This window comes from Balaenoptera borealis, assembly GCF_965194805.1.
Source record: "Balaenoptera borealis genome assembly, chromosome: 13".
NCBI lineage: Eukaryota > Metazoa > Chordata > Mammalia > Artiodactyla > Balaenopteridae > Balaenoptera > Balaenoptera borealis.
In genome coordinates, this window is record NC_138870.1 from 24,421,412 (window position 1) to 24,434,608 (window position 13,197).

The 13,197-nt window shown below is 38.2% G+C and overlaps 1 protein-coding gene across 10 annotated transcripts in view; it reads left to right on the forward strand.

The window, feature by feature from the left end:
- Nucleotides 1–2,868: 2,868 nt before the first annotated feature.
- Nucleotides 2,869–13,197, forward strand: part of CCDC91 (coiled-coil domain containing 91) — a 422,422-nt gene continuing 412,093 nt past the window's right edge. For 2 of the 10 annotated variants that reach the window (XM_082352212.1, XM_082352191.1), the window contains exon 1: nucleotides 2,869–3,094. The gene's annotated coding sequence lies outside the window, so the exon portion shown is untranslated. Of the gene's footprint in view, nucleotides 3,095–3,438; nucleotides 3,462–13,197 lie in introns of those variants that run through there. The other 8 variants (XM_082352211.1, XM_082352205.1, XM_082352200.1 and 5 more) reach the window with 6 other exon arrangements.

Genomic DNA, 13,197 nt, shown 5'->3' on the forward strand with positions numbered 1-13,197 from the left:
ACTTTCTTCTCTTCTTAGCTTGGCCAATTCCTACTGATTCTTCAAGACTCATCTTGAGCTTTACATTTTATGAGAAGTACTTCCTGTTTAGTACAGGGTGAATGAGGTGCTCCTCCACCACATTTCAACAATAAACAAACATGATTTCAGTGCTTATCATTCTATTTCATTTGATTCTCCATATCAGCTCCAAATTTATCTTCTTGAGGGCAGGAACCATGTTTCTCATCTCAGAAGGTTACAATCTATTAGCATGGTGGGTCTGCAGACACATACATAGCAAAGGTAGCTAACAATAAAAAAAGATGGCTTATGGAAAGTACCCTGACAAGGAATAGAGCCATAAATTCTAGAGGAGATAAGAAGACTCGTACATTGCAAATGGGAATGAAAAAAATGGTACAGCCACTTTGGAAAACAGTCCGATAGTTCCTCAAAAGGTTAAACATAGAGTTACCATATGACCCAGCAATTCCACTCCTAGGTATATACCCAAGAGAAATGAAAACATATGCTGACACAAAAACTTGTATATGTTCATAGAAGCACTATTCATAATAGCCAAAAAGTGGGAACAACCCAAATATCCATCAACTGAAGAGTGGATCAACAAACTTTGTCAAGATGGTGTGAAGTAAAAGAAGTCAGTTACAAAAGACTACATATTGCATGATTCCTTTCATATGAAATGTGCAGAATAGGCAAATCTATAGAGACAAAAAGTGGATTAATGCTTGTCTAGGGCTGGGAGGAGCAGGGAACAGTAGGAACGGGGAGTGACTGAAAAAGGGTATGAGGTTTCTTTTTGGGGTGATGAAAATGTTCTAAAGTTGATGGTGGTGATGGTTGCACAACTTAGTGAATATACCAACAACCATTGAACTGTACTTAATAAAAGGAGAGAAAGACATCTTGGAGGTGGAGAGATTTGGGTTCACAAACAAATGATGCGAAAAGCAGAGGCAGTGTGTTGTAGTGAATCAACAAATCCTTTCGTTGGGCACAGCTGACTTTGAATCCTGTTCTGCCGCTTGGTCAAGTTACCCTCCCTAAGTCTGTATCCTCACCTAAAAAGTGAATATATTAATATACTTATTCCAGAGGATTAGTGTGATGACACATTAAATAATACGTTTAAAATATTTAGCCCAATTCCAGGCACATAGCAAGTGCTCAATAAATACTTAGTTTTTATAAATCTGTTTAATACTGAATATTGGATTAAGTGGGACAGAGGTAGCATGTAGATATATCAATGAAAACTCTCAGAAACTCATCTGAAGTTTCTAGCAGAAAGAGATGAGACACACAATGATACAAAGATAATTGTTATGTATTCAGTTTAAGAAACATTTATTAAATTCTTTCTTCTAATCACTAGACACTGTGCTAGGTTGCAGGATATACTAAGATAAAGGAGAAGTAGACTAAAACATATAAAATGACTTGGAACAGAACTCGCTTGTATGTAGGTGACTTACTGTATAATAAATCAGTGATCTAGTAAAAAAAGAAAAAAAAAAAGATATATAACTGAGAAGTGGTCCTTGACTTGGTGGTCTAGTAGACAGGTAAACAAATATGTGTAAGAAAGCATCAGATTTCCTATAATAGAAATCTGTTTGCTATGCACACAAAGAAGATGGTGGACAGGAAAAAAGGGTGTAGAAGAGGTGACATTCATGCTCAATATTGAAACTGTTCATTAATCACTTGAGCCTGCACTTACTGGAGAACTGATTGTTAGGATTCCTTGCTGACATATTCCACCTCCAGTACAGAGCAGAGATGATTACAGACTTGAGCCACTTTTGTTCAGTGGAAAGATGAGAAAAATAATGTCTAAAATGTTAAAGTTCAGAACGTTAAAGAATGCCTGTTATACAATGAACATGAATATTCCAGAGACTAATGCTCAAATTCTCAGGTTACTTGTCTGTCTTTCTTACTAGACTGTTAACTCCTTGAAGGCAAAGATCTTGAGTGTATCCTGTGCACTCTTGGATTGTCCCAACTTGGCTCAGTAGGGACAGTAAAAAATTGTTATATAAATTGTTAAATAGATGTTCCCCAAATCCCTCCCATGTCAAAAATGGAAAAATCTTTAACAAATGTCCTGGTGATTGTTTTTCTTTCACATCTGTGGACAGTCTCAAATGGACCAAAAACAAAAAACAAACAAAAAAAACTACATAACCATGTCTGCTTTCAAATAAAACAGTCAGTTTTGTCATTCTCTCTTTTCTTTAGGAGAAATTATTTGAAGGTTTGGAAGAAAGGGGGTGTCTCTGTAGCGGATAATTGATTCTCTCTGAAACAGAGATGGCATCTACAAATTGCTGTGATCTGGAGATGAAGACAAGATCATACGTAACTCTAGAGCAGAGCTCTTTGGCTGAAGTCATACAGCAGTGGTCTGGAAAGGCTCTGGGCTTGGGTGCATCCTGGTGCTTTGAGAGTTCCGATACGTCAAGAGGAGATGGAGCAGTTGTCTACTCCACTTTCTTGAGCACACGTCAGCATTTAACTGAGTTCCAGTATTTAGGGAACTCTGCTTGGAGGTGGTGAAGAGGATTGTTCCTCTTCTCTGGAACAATCCTACAAAGTCCCGGATGGCAGTGCCAACTTGGGGATGGTTTGATTTGCATGGATTAGGCATAGAAAAAGGGCCTGTCATTCAAGGAGAATTAGAAGCTGTAACCACCAGGAAGTAGCGCCTGAGTCAATCTCTTTCCCAGGGCAGCGCTCCGAAGACCACTCGAGCCAGGGGTGGCGGGTCTCTGAAGATGGGGCCCCCGGGCTCGGCCTCAGCATAGGCACACATGACGCGCGTGTGGGCGTTGAGTGACAGGCGCGGTCTTGGGCGGGCATTGGCGGAAATCAACTTCCGGGGGCAGAGGTGCTGGAAGCCGGGTGGTGCGTGGTACGTGGGCTACCCCAACTCGTGCAGCCGGGGCCCTGCTTCCCCAGGTCAGGGTCGCGCCCGCGTGCACAAGTGCGGGGCTGTGTCCTGGGGGTGGCTCACCTGGCGGCGTGGGGGAGCGGCGCGGCGGCGGCGGCGGCGGCGGCGGCGGCGGCGAGAGCCGGGGCGCAGGTAAACGGACGCTCGCCTTTCGGGTCTGGGGCCCGGACCGCGCGAGGCCGGCCGCGCGCCCGGAGGCGGCCTGGGCGCGGGCGGGCAGCGCGGCCGGGCTTCCGCCTGGGCCTGGCCCCGGGAGGTCGGTCGCGGTGCCTGAGAGTCAGGGGGCGTGACCTGCCTCCCTTGGCGGGCGGTGCCGACCAGAGCTTGCCCTCGCCGACAGGTTTCGGCCCCTGCGCTTTGCAGAATCGAATGTTTTTGAAAGCCTACGCACAAGTACACGTGACTGTTGTCACCGAAGCTCCCACTGAACGTTGACTTTGATCCTTGCCGAGTTTTCACCGATCGCGCCTGGTTTATGTTTCTCCTTCGACTTGGCCAGGTACACCAGGGTAAAAGCTCTACAACGGCCGTCAGTCACATTTCCTTGCTGTTACTTTGGGCCATAGGTTGCAATAAAAGTGGCGTTTCGGGGTGAAAGCAGCAGCCAGTAACTTTCCTAGTGGTGAGGCATCTTTCATCCTCTTAAGTGCGCCCCCTCTCTCCTCAAAGATGTTTCTTCCATCTGCCCTTGTTGCGTAGTGAGGAGCAAAGCTTTGGACATGAAGCCTATTTTTGTCTTCGCTTGAAGGAGTGGGAACTCTTAAAAGCAGCGCTGAGTGGGTTTTCTTTTTGGTAGGATGATGTTGCTGCTGCTACTCTCACTTGCTTCCCTGATGAGAGTTGGGGCAGAGGCTGATTTCCAGGAGGGTACAGTTCTGGCCATGGCTATAGGTGATTCAGTGGCACCTTAAGAATTCCGGCTCTTTTCCTTCTCTCCCCCTCTGAACTGTGCAGATACTGATGCCCACCTTACTCTCCAAATATTTATCTGGGCGGTAGTTGGATGATGGCTTTTGGACGCAGTTTGGATGTTGCATGGTACTAGAGATTGGGGTGGACTGACGTTACATCTTGTCACTGGGGTGGGCTAACATTTCACCCCACAATTTAAGACAAAATACCCAGAATATTTAGTTGGGTGGGGTGACAGGGAGTGGCAATAAATTCGCGTTGTTCTCTGCCATCAGAGAGCTGAACATTTCATATCATTTACCTCCTGCTACAATTTCTGTTGCATTAAGGGGATTCGCTGTACTGTACCTGTAAGGTTAATGCAGCGGGGGGATGCCAGGGAGAGTGCACCTGTATGGTGCTGGCTAGCCAGTAAATTGTGTGGTAGAGAATTGCCCTGGTTACAGAGTTTGGTATCCTCCAGGCTGGCTAGGAGGTTGTTCTGTGGGCTGGGAAATCTTATTATGAACAGGTTTCCTAGCAACAGTACAAGCCAAATGGAATAAACATAAAGAAAACAAAGTGATGAAAGTGACAATTTACCTCTTAACTTTTATTAAATGGAAAAATGTATCTTATTGGAGTGATCAGCTCAAACCTTCTGAGAGATTTCTGTTTATTTTAATCATCTTGATACTTAATAACAGACAAAAAGAAACTTCAGAAAGTCATCACAGAGACAGCTTTTTTTTTTTTGGTGGCAGTTAAAAAAAAAAAAAAAAAAAAGAAGAAGAAGAAAAGAAAGATGGTTACCAAATAGCTGGTCTGAAGCTTAAATGGAAAAATAGGAATTTGCCTAGTTAGAGGCATTTTATCTTGCACCCCTAGCTATAGATGTAAGATTTGTAAAGTACATAGGATTGTTATGAATAAAGAAAACTATTTGAAGGTTTATTATCTTGCCCTTCATAGCAGAAATTGGGGTGGAAGTACATTAGGGTGGATGGGACTCTTTTAATTAGTAAATTGAAAAGGGCATGTTTAGGTGAGTTGTTTCCAAATTTTAGTTTGTAATCACTGTGCCTCCTTTATCAGTCTTGTTACTTGTGACTTTTGGTCTTTCTTGAAACTCATCAAATTTTGTTATTTTCTGTCTTAACAATGAGAACAATAAAAAAGGCAACTCTCTTTAGAGTAACTCTTTGTATCAATGTGTTTCTTCTTATTTACTACTGATAAATCAATATTTTGATTTCCAGTATTTCTGATATTTTTGTTTCCCCACTGTTTCTCCCCCACCCAAATACCCATTTAGCTGGGTTTAGCTTATTTAATTTGATGCATATTTTCCAAAAGGGCATGTCCTGTGTCTTTTAAAATGTGGGTTTATTGAGGTATACTTTACAAGTAAAAAAAATCTCGTCTAGTATCTTGTTATTTAAATTCTAACAAATGCATAATAGTCACGTAACCACTACCACAAACTAGACAAAGAACATTTCTATCATTCCAAAAAGTTCCCTCATTGCTCCTCTGTAAGTTCGTTTTCTCCCCTTAACAGTAGATCTGGCCACCAGTGATTTGTTCACTGTTGCTATAGCTTTGTCTTTTCTGGACTGTCATATAAATGGACTCCTACAGTGTATAGACCTTGTTTTCTGGTTTCTTTCACTTAATGCTTTTGTGATTCATCCATTTTGGTGCATGTATCAGTGCTTTGTTCTTTTTTTATTGCCGAGTGCTATTTCATTGTATGGCTATATCACAATTTGTTTATCTATTCACCAGTTGGACATTTAGGTTGTTTCCAGTTTTTGGCATTTAGGAATGATGCTGCTGTAAACATTCATGTACAGTTCTTTGTACATTCATCTACCGGTCTTTGTGTAGAAATATGCTTTCATTTCTTGTTAAGTAGGAGTAGGATTCTTTGATCATGTGGCAAATGTTTGTTTAACTTCATAAGAAATTACCAAACTATTTTCCAAGATAGCTGTTTCATTTTACATCCTTACCAGCAATGTTTGATGGTTCCATTTGCTCCACATCCTGGTCAGCATTTGTCATTTTACTTTTAATCTTAGCTATTCTAATAGGTATTTAGTGCTATCTCATTGTTGTTTTAATTTAAATTTTCCTATCGACTAATATGTTGAGCATCTTTTCATGTGCTCATTTGCTATCATTTGCTATCTGTATGTCTTCTTTGGTGAAGTTATCTGTTCAAATCTTTGGTCTATTTTCTTAGTGAGTTGTAAGAGTTTTGTATAGTCTGGATACAATTCCTTTATCATATATATGTTCACAAATATTTTCTTTCAGTCTGTGCTTTGTTTTTAGTTTCTTAACAGTATCTTTCAAAGAGCTGAAGTTGTAAATTTTGAAGAAGTCCAGTTTATCATTTTTTTCTTTTATGATTTGTGCTTTTGGGTCCTATCTAGAAAATTTTGACTAACCCAAAGATATAAAGATTTTTTTTTTAAACTGTGTTTTCTTCTAGAACTTTTATAGTCTTAGATTTTACCTTTAGGTCTGTGATCTATTTTGATCAATTATTTCTTCATTTTTGTATGTGGTGCAAGATATGGGTCAAAGTTCTTTTTCTCTTTCCCTTTCTTTTTTTGTGTATTGACACCCAATTTGTCCAGCACCACTTATTGAAAGGACTATCCTTACTATCCTTTCTTCAGTAAATTTTCTTGGCACCTTTGTAAAAAATCAATTGACTATGTGTAGATCTGTTCCTGGACTCTCAATTCTCTTCCATTGTTCTATGTATCTCTCCTTTGGTTAAAACGACAATGTCTTCATTAATGTAAATTAAAAAAAAATAAATTTATTTATTTATTGTTTATTTTTGGCTGCATTGGGTCTTCGTTGCTGCACATGGGCTTTCTCTAGTTGCAGCAAGAGGGGGTTACTCTTCGTTGCCATGTGCGGGCTTTTCATCGCAGTGGCTTCTCTTGTTGCAGAGCACGGGCTCTAGGCATGCGGGCTTCAGTAGTTGGTGGCACGCAGGCTCAGTAGTTGTGGCACACGGGCTTATTTGCTCCACAGCATATGGGATCTTCCCGGACCAGGGCTCGAACCGTGTCCCCCTGCATTGGCAGGTGGATTCTTAACCCCTGCACCACCAGGGAAGTCCCTATTAATGTAATTTTATAGTATGTCTTGAAATTAGGAAGTCTGAGTCTTCCAGCTTACTTTCTGTGTGTGTTTGTTTTGGGTATACTAGCTCCTTTTCTTTCCATGTACATTTTTAGAATCAGCCTATTCTATAAAAAAGCATTCTGGGATTTTGACTGTGGATGCACTGAAGTTATAGTTTTATATGGAGAGAATTGACATCTTAATGTTGTTAAGATGTTAATAAAGTCTTTGATTTTTCTCATTAACGTTTTAAAGCTTTCAGCATAATAATTATGCACATATTTGTGCAAAATGTTATATTTATGTCTAAGTGCTTCATGTTATTTGGTGCTGTTGTAAATGGTAATCTTTTAAAAAATTTCAGTTTCCAATTATTTATATAAATAAATTGATATTTTATATTGACCTTGGATTCTCAACCTTGTTAATAAATTCAATTACCCTAGTAGCTTTTGTAGACTCATTGGGATTTTCTATGTAGACAGTCTTGTCTGCCAGTAGAGACAGTTTTAGTTCATATTTTCCTATTTGCCTTTTATTTAATTTATTTCATTTTCTTGTCTCGTTACACTGGCTAGGACCTTCAGTGTGATGTTAAACAGAACAAGTAAGAGCTGACATCCTTGCCTTGTTTGTCTTCTTAGTGGGGAAGGCATGTAATCTTTTACCATTAAGTAGTTAGCTATAGGTTTTTTTGAAAGTACAGTTCTCATCAGATTGAGGAAGTTTTCTTTAGCTTCTTGTTCACTGAGCATTTTTTAAAAATCATAAATGAATACTGTATTGTTTTTTGATTGTGGAAATCATAGTTGATTACAGTAGAAAATTGGGAAATAATCCTATAAAGAAAAGAGTTAATCCATTTCCTTTAATATGAGATAATTCCTGCTATATTTTGCTGGCTTTTTTTTTTTTTGCGAACATTTAAAAAACAAAATTGTAAATATTGTCTTACAGTTTTTTCTTTTTGCTAGGCTTACACTGAGTGCTTACTGCATCATGAATTTTTGGAAAACTTGATTTGTATGTTCTTGATTTGTAGTTAGGATAGTTGTTTTCCTCAGAATTAATATTAAATCTTTGTGTGTAACTCTGATAAAATTTTTTTAATTGATTTTTAAAAAAGTGGTTATTACTCAAAGTGTATGAAATATTTTCAGATTCTTAATATACACTGCCTTCTTGTTTTATTTTATATTCCTAGAATTTGTCCTCCAGACCATGTATTTGTAAAAAATTTTAGAGCAAAATGTGGCAGTCAATATCATTGACTTTTTGTGCATCACTTTATGGTAGAATCCTAGAATTTCAGAAACTCAGTTCCTTAGATTTTGTCCAGTTTAAATCATTTATTTTATAGGTTTAGCATGTGGAATAAATAAATGGCTTTTCCATCCACATTATTATTTTGCTGTCAGTGATCTAGATAGAATTCCTGATGCATTTTGTGTAATGGAAAATAGTCATGTTTTTCTTTTGATAAGGATTGTAGAAATCTTTGTGTCCAGCATCATGCAGAAACCCTTTATGTATGTTGTTTTACTGAATTCCAACCAGAACCTTTTGAGGTAGGTAGTATTTTTCCCATTTCATAGATGAGGAAACTGAATCTCAGACAAGTGAGCAAAGTTATTTATGGTTGTATTAACAGTGAGTGATAGAGCTGGAGTTTGATCACAAGTCTTCTTGAATCTGCTTTTATTTGTAAGCTATAATGCCATTATAGAGTTCACGTAAGCATTTTGTATGTAGTCTGCTTACTCTGGATCTGTCTTCTAATTTTAATTCTTAGAATAAACTCATTAAGCAATTTAATAAATCAACATGAGACAGTATCAGTTAATTCTAAAATTTTACCCAAATTTCTGTTCTTTTATATTGTCTAAGTTTAAATTATTTTAGATATTTCTTGACCTGTATCCTCTTCCCTTCCCTGTCAAATCCCCAGTAAGTGGTACGAAGACTGTTGTTAGCTATATGCTGTAGAGTTTTACTTAAAGAATTAGAGACACATTTATTGTCACTAGCAGAGAATACAATAATTTTAAAATTTTGAAATTAGAAGACTTTAAAAAAATTACAGGTTTAATAGATGAAGATCAGAAATAACGTTAGCTACTTTAAAATGCAGCATGTTATAATTCTAGTAAACCTTTTTACCTTAGAAGAGTATGAACATTCTGGTATTTATGTAATGCAGTTGAACACATATATAGATTAACTGTATCAGTGAAATAAGCGCTATTTTGTAAAGTGTGGAATCACTTTTTCCTGGTATTCAGAGAAGACTGACTTTCTTCTCCCTTTGCCAGCCTTGCTAACATAGACCATGTGCATCTCCTACCAAAAGTAGGCATAGATAACGAAGAGGCCAGCCAAATTGCCTTTTATTTTGTGTTCCATCTTGTGGTGAAAGAGGGTCTACATGATCATTTCAAGATGCTTTACTTTTGTATTATAAGAATTCAGAACATCTGCAACTGTAGTAAAGACAGTGCTGCAGTATTATGCAAGATGCATTCATCTATAAGTATGCATCACTGATAGGGGCTTATATGAATATTACTAAAAAACTACATTTTGGATGAATGAAAATCAGATTTTTGACTGACTTACAGACTTTTATAAAATGGATGCTCCAAACCTTGGGTTGTTATAGTATACCATTCTGCATATTGATTATGAAATATTCAGTTATCCTTGATACAATACTGGTGTGCAATATTTTACTTGTGTCTTTGAATCTAAGGCATGTCGTGTAGTCAGTGCCTAGTTGGATCATGCTTTTTATTCATTCTGCAAATTTCTGCCTTTTGATTAGAGTGTTTAACCCCTGTGTATTTAATATAATTGCTGATACTTGTTGAGTTTCTTGGATGTGTAGGTTAATGTTTTTCATCAAATTTGTGAAAATTTCTGGCATTCTTTCTTTTATTTATTTATTTTTAAATTTGTTTATTCCTTTTGGCTGCATTGGGTCTTTGTTGCTGTGCGTGGGCTTTCTCTAGTTGTGGTGAACAGGGGCTACTCTTCGTTGTGGTGCATGGGCTTCTCATTGTGGTGACTTCTCTTGTTGGGGAGCATGGGCTCTAGGAGCGTGGGCTTCAATAGTTGTGGCACGTGGGCTCAATAGTTGTGACTTGCGGGCTCTAGAGCACAGGCTCAGTAGTTGTGGCACACAGGCTTAGTTGCTCCACGGCATGTGGGATCTTCCCAGACCAGGGCTTGAACCCGTGTCCCCTGCATTGGCAGGTGGATTCTTAACCACTGTGCCACCAGGGAAGCCCCTCTAGCATTATTTCTTGAAGTAGTTATTCTGCCCCTTTTTTTCTCTCCTCTTTTTCTGGAACTCTCATTATGCTTATGCATATGTTGGTATTCCTGACAGTTATCCACAGGTTTTGATACTTTGTTTATTTTTGTTTATCTTTTTTCTTTCTGTTCCTCAAACTGGATAATCTCAATTGACCTATCTTCAGATTCTCTGGTTCTTTCTTCTGTCAGCTCAGAATTTGCTGTTGAGGCCTTCTAGTGAATTTTTAATTTCAGTCAGTGTACTTTTCAACTCCAGATTTTATATATTTTATTTTTATAATTCCTATCTTTTCATTAGTACTCTATATTTTATGAGACTGTTATTATACTTTAGTTATTTAGGCATAGTTTTCTTTAGTGATTTGAGACTATATGTTTGAACATATTTAAAGTAGTTGATTTTAACGTCTTTGTCTAAGTCTAATGTCTGAGTTTCCTCACGAGCAGATTTTTATTGACTGCCTTTTTTCCCCTCTGTGTGTGGGCTATACTTTCTTGTTTCTTTGCACGTCTCATAATTTCTTTTGAAAACTAGATATTTGTAAATATATGTGTATATATATAATTTTAGTATATTTTATATGTAACATGGCAACTCTGGAAATCAGAAATTCCTTTCCTCCCCAGGGTTTTTTATTGTTGCTGTTTTTGTTGCTATTTTTGCTGTCTTGTTGAGTGACTTGGTGAACTCTTTATGTAAACTCTGTATTCTTTGTCTTGTGTGGCCACTTGGAATTATTAGCTTTTATATTATGCCAGTTCATCTCATATAATTGGGTCGGTTTACGTAGAGGAAATCTTTAGGGCTTGTGAATTATGATTAAAAAGTTCATTGATTATCAAAATGATTACAAAAAGTAAGAAAACATTTATTGACTGCTTACCATGTGCTATGCCTGAACACATTACTTGGTTAATGGGATTATCAGACAACCAGAAGCCCAGGTTTTTTGTTTTTTGTTTTTTTTAATTTGGTGAAAATCTCTAGACTTGTACTTGTGGGGTTTTAATGCCTTAGTAATCAAAGGTAGCTGGACTTATTTTTTTCCCTAGCATTTAACTTGCTGGCTTAGCATCTTGCCATCTTGTACTACCTGAGAATCATAATTGAGAATATTATTTTCAGTGCTGTAGAAGAGATTGGGATGATTCAAACAGTTGATAAGAACATGGGGTTAAAATGTAGAAATACTTATACACAACTAATGGAACTTAAGTAAATAAGATTTACTGTGTCAGTGCCATCACCTAATAGCTAGCATTTTTTGGATTTGGTTATATATTTACTCAGTAGAGAAATAGTGTCAGTTGACATTTCTGTAGGATCCTGGCACTATGGCATATAAAAAAGTTGGGAGTGCTTGGATTGCCTTGTGGGAAAACTTTAGATTTTTAGCTAATGGCTTAGTTAATCTTCATAATAGTGCAGAGGAAAAGTCTTTCAAATATTGCTCAGAAGTGGTCAGATTTGTCAGGAATGTACCCAATAATAGAGGGAGAGGAGAACTTTGTGTGCTTCAGATATGCTTTTTTCTTTTTTTTCCCCCACATGCACATTTAACTATGTTTTGGAAGAATTAGAGTCTATATACGTTAGAAATCTTTTACAGATAAAATTGGTAGTCAATTACTTATTATGTATGGAAGTGAAAAAAAATAAATTACAAGTGAGGATCAGATGAAAAAAATGATCCTGCTGAGGATACTGGTACTTTACTTCAGGAAGAAATGAAAATTAGTGGTTAGGACAGTTTTATATTATCTTAGAAAAATGTGAGCAAGCAAGTCCTTTATGTGTTTCTCTGGTAAACAAGTCTGTTTCCTGTTAAAGGGCACTATTAGCAGGTGAAGACCTTTGATAGGTGCATAAACAAGGATTTAATAACTGTCAAACTAAGTTAATGAAAGTAAAATAATGGACAACTGAACTATGGTGCGAAGCAAAATTCAATTCAATAGAAATCTATATTTCAGGTTCCTATGCTAGGCACTGGAGGATACAGAAATAAATGTCACTTGGTTTTCAAGGGCCTCACAGCCAAGTAGGTGAGAGCTGTATAAACTGATACATCATAGGGAGAGCGCTGATTGGGAAGGAATGGGATCCTGAAAGTTAGGAGTGTGTGGGAAGAGATGAAGCTAGAGGCATCGAGCCCCTGAATTTTGATGAGTATTTTTTGCCGGTGGGAGCATCCTTCCCACCCTCAGTGGCAGTGGCCTCTCTACCCACAGTGGTAGCTACTTCCTCACTGCCAGTGGGAGTAGCCTCTGCACCCCTGTCTGAGATCTGAGGGGATTAATTCTACATTAGTGGCAGCCCCTGAGGCAGTTGCCAGGCAAGACAATGCTGATCTCCTCAGGACCTGCCCCCAACACTCTTCTTTGCTTCTAGATCTATGACTAGACTGAAATCCCAGCAGGCTTCTAAAGGTGAGGTACAAAGTGTGACTCATGGGGAAATGTACTGTACTCCAAAAGAACTACTTGAGCTTTCTAATTTATACCGACAAATCCAGGGAACATGTGTGGGAATGGATACTAAAGGTGCAGCATAATCATGAAAAGAACATAAAGTTGGACCAGGCAGAATTTATTGATATGGGCTCACTAAGCAGAGATTCTGCATTTAGTGTAGTTGTTTGGCTGAAATATGGACCAAAAGGTGGCGCACAGTGAGTGAGCTGGAAATGCTGGGCCTACCTGTCTTGGTTTACTGTAGAGGAAGGGAGTCAAAGGCTTAGGGAGATGGGAATGTTAGAGTGGATTTGTCATTTAGGAAGTGCTCACCCAAACTGGGAGGGTCCAGAAGACATAGCTTTCACCAATATTATGAGAGATAAATCGTGAGGGGAGTCCTGGCATCCTTGAAGAACTCTGTG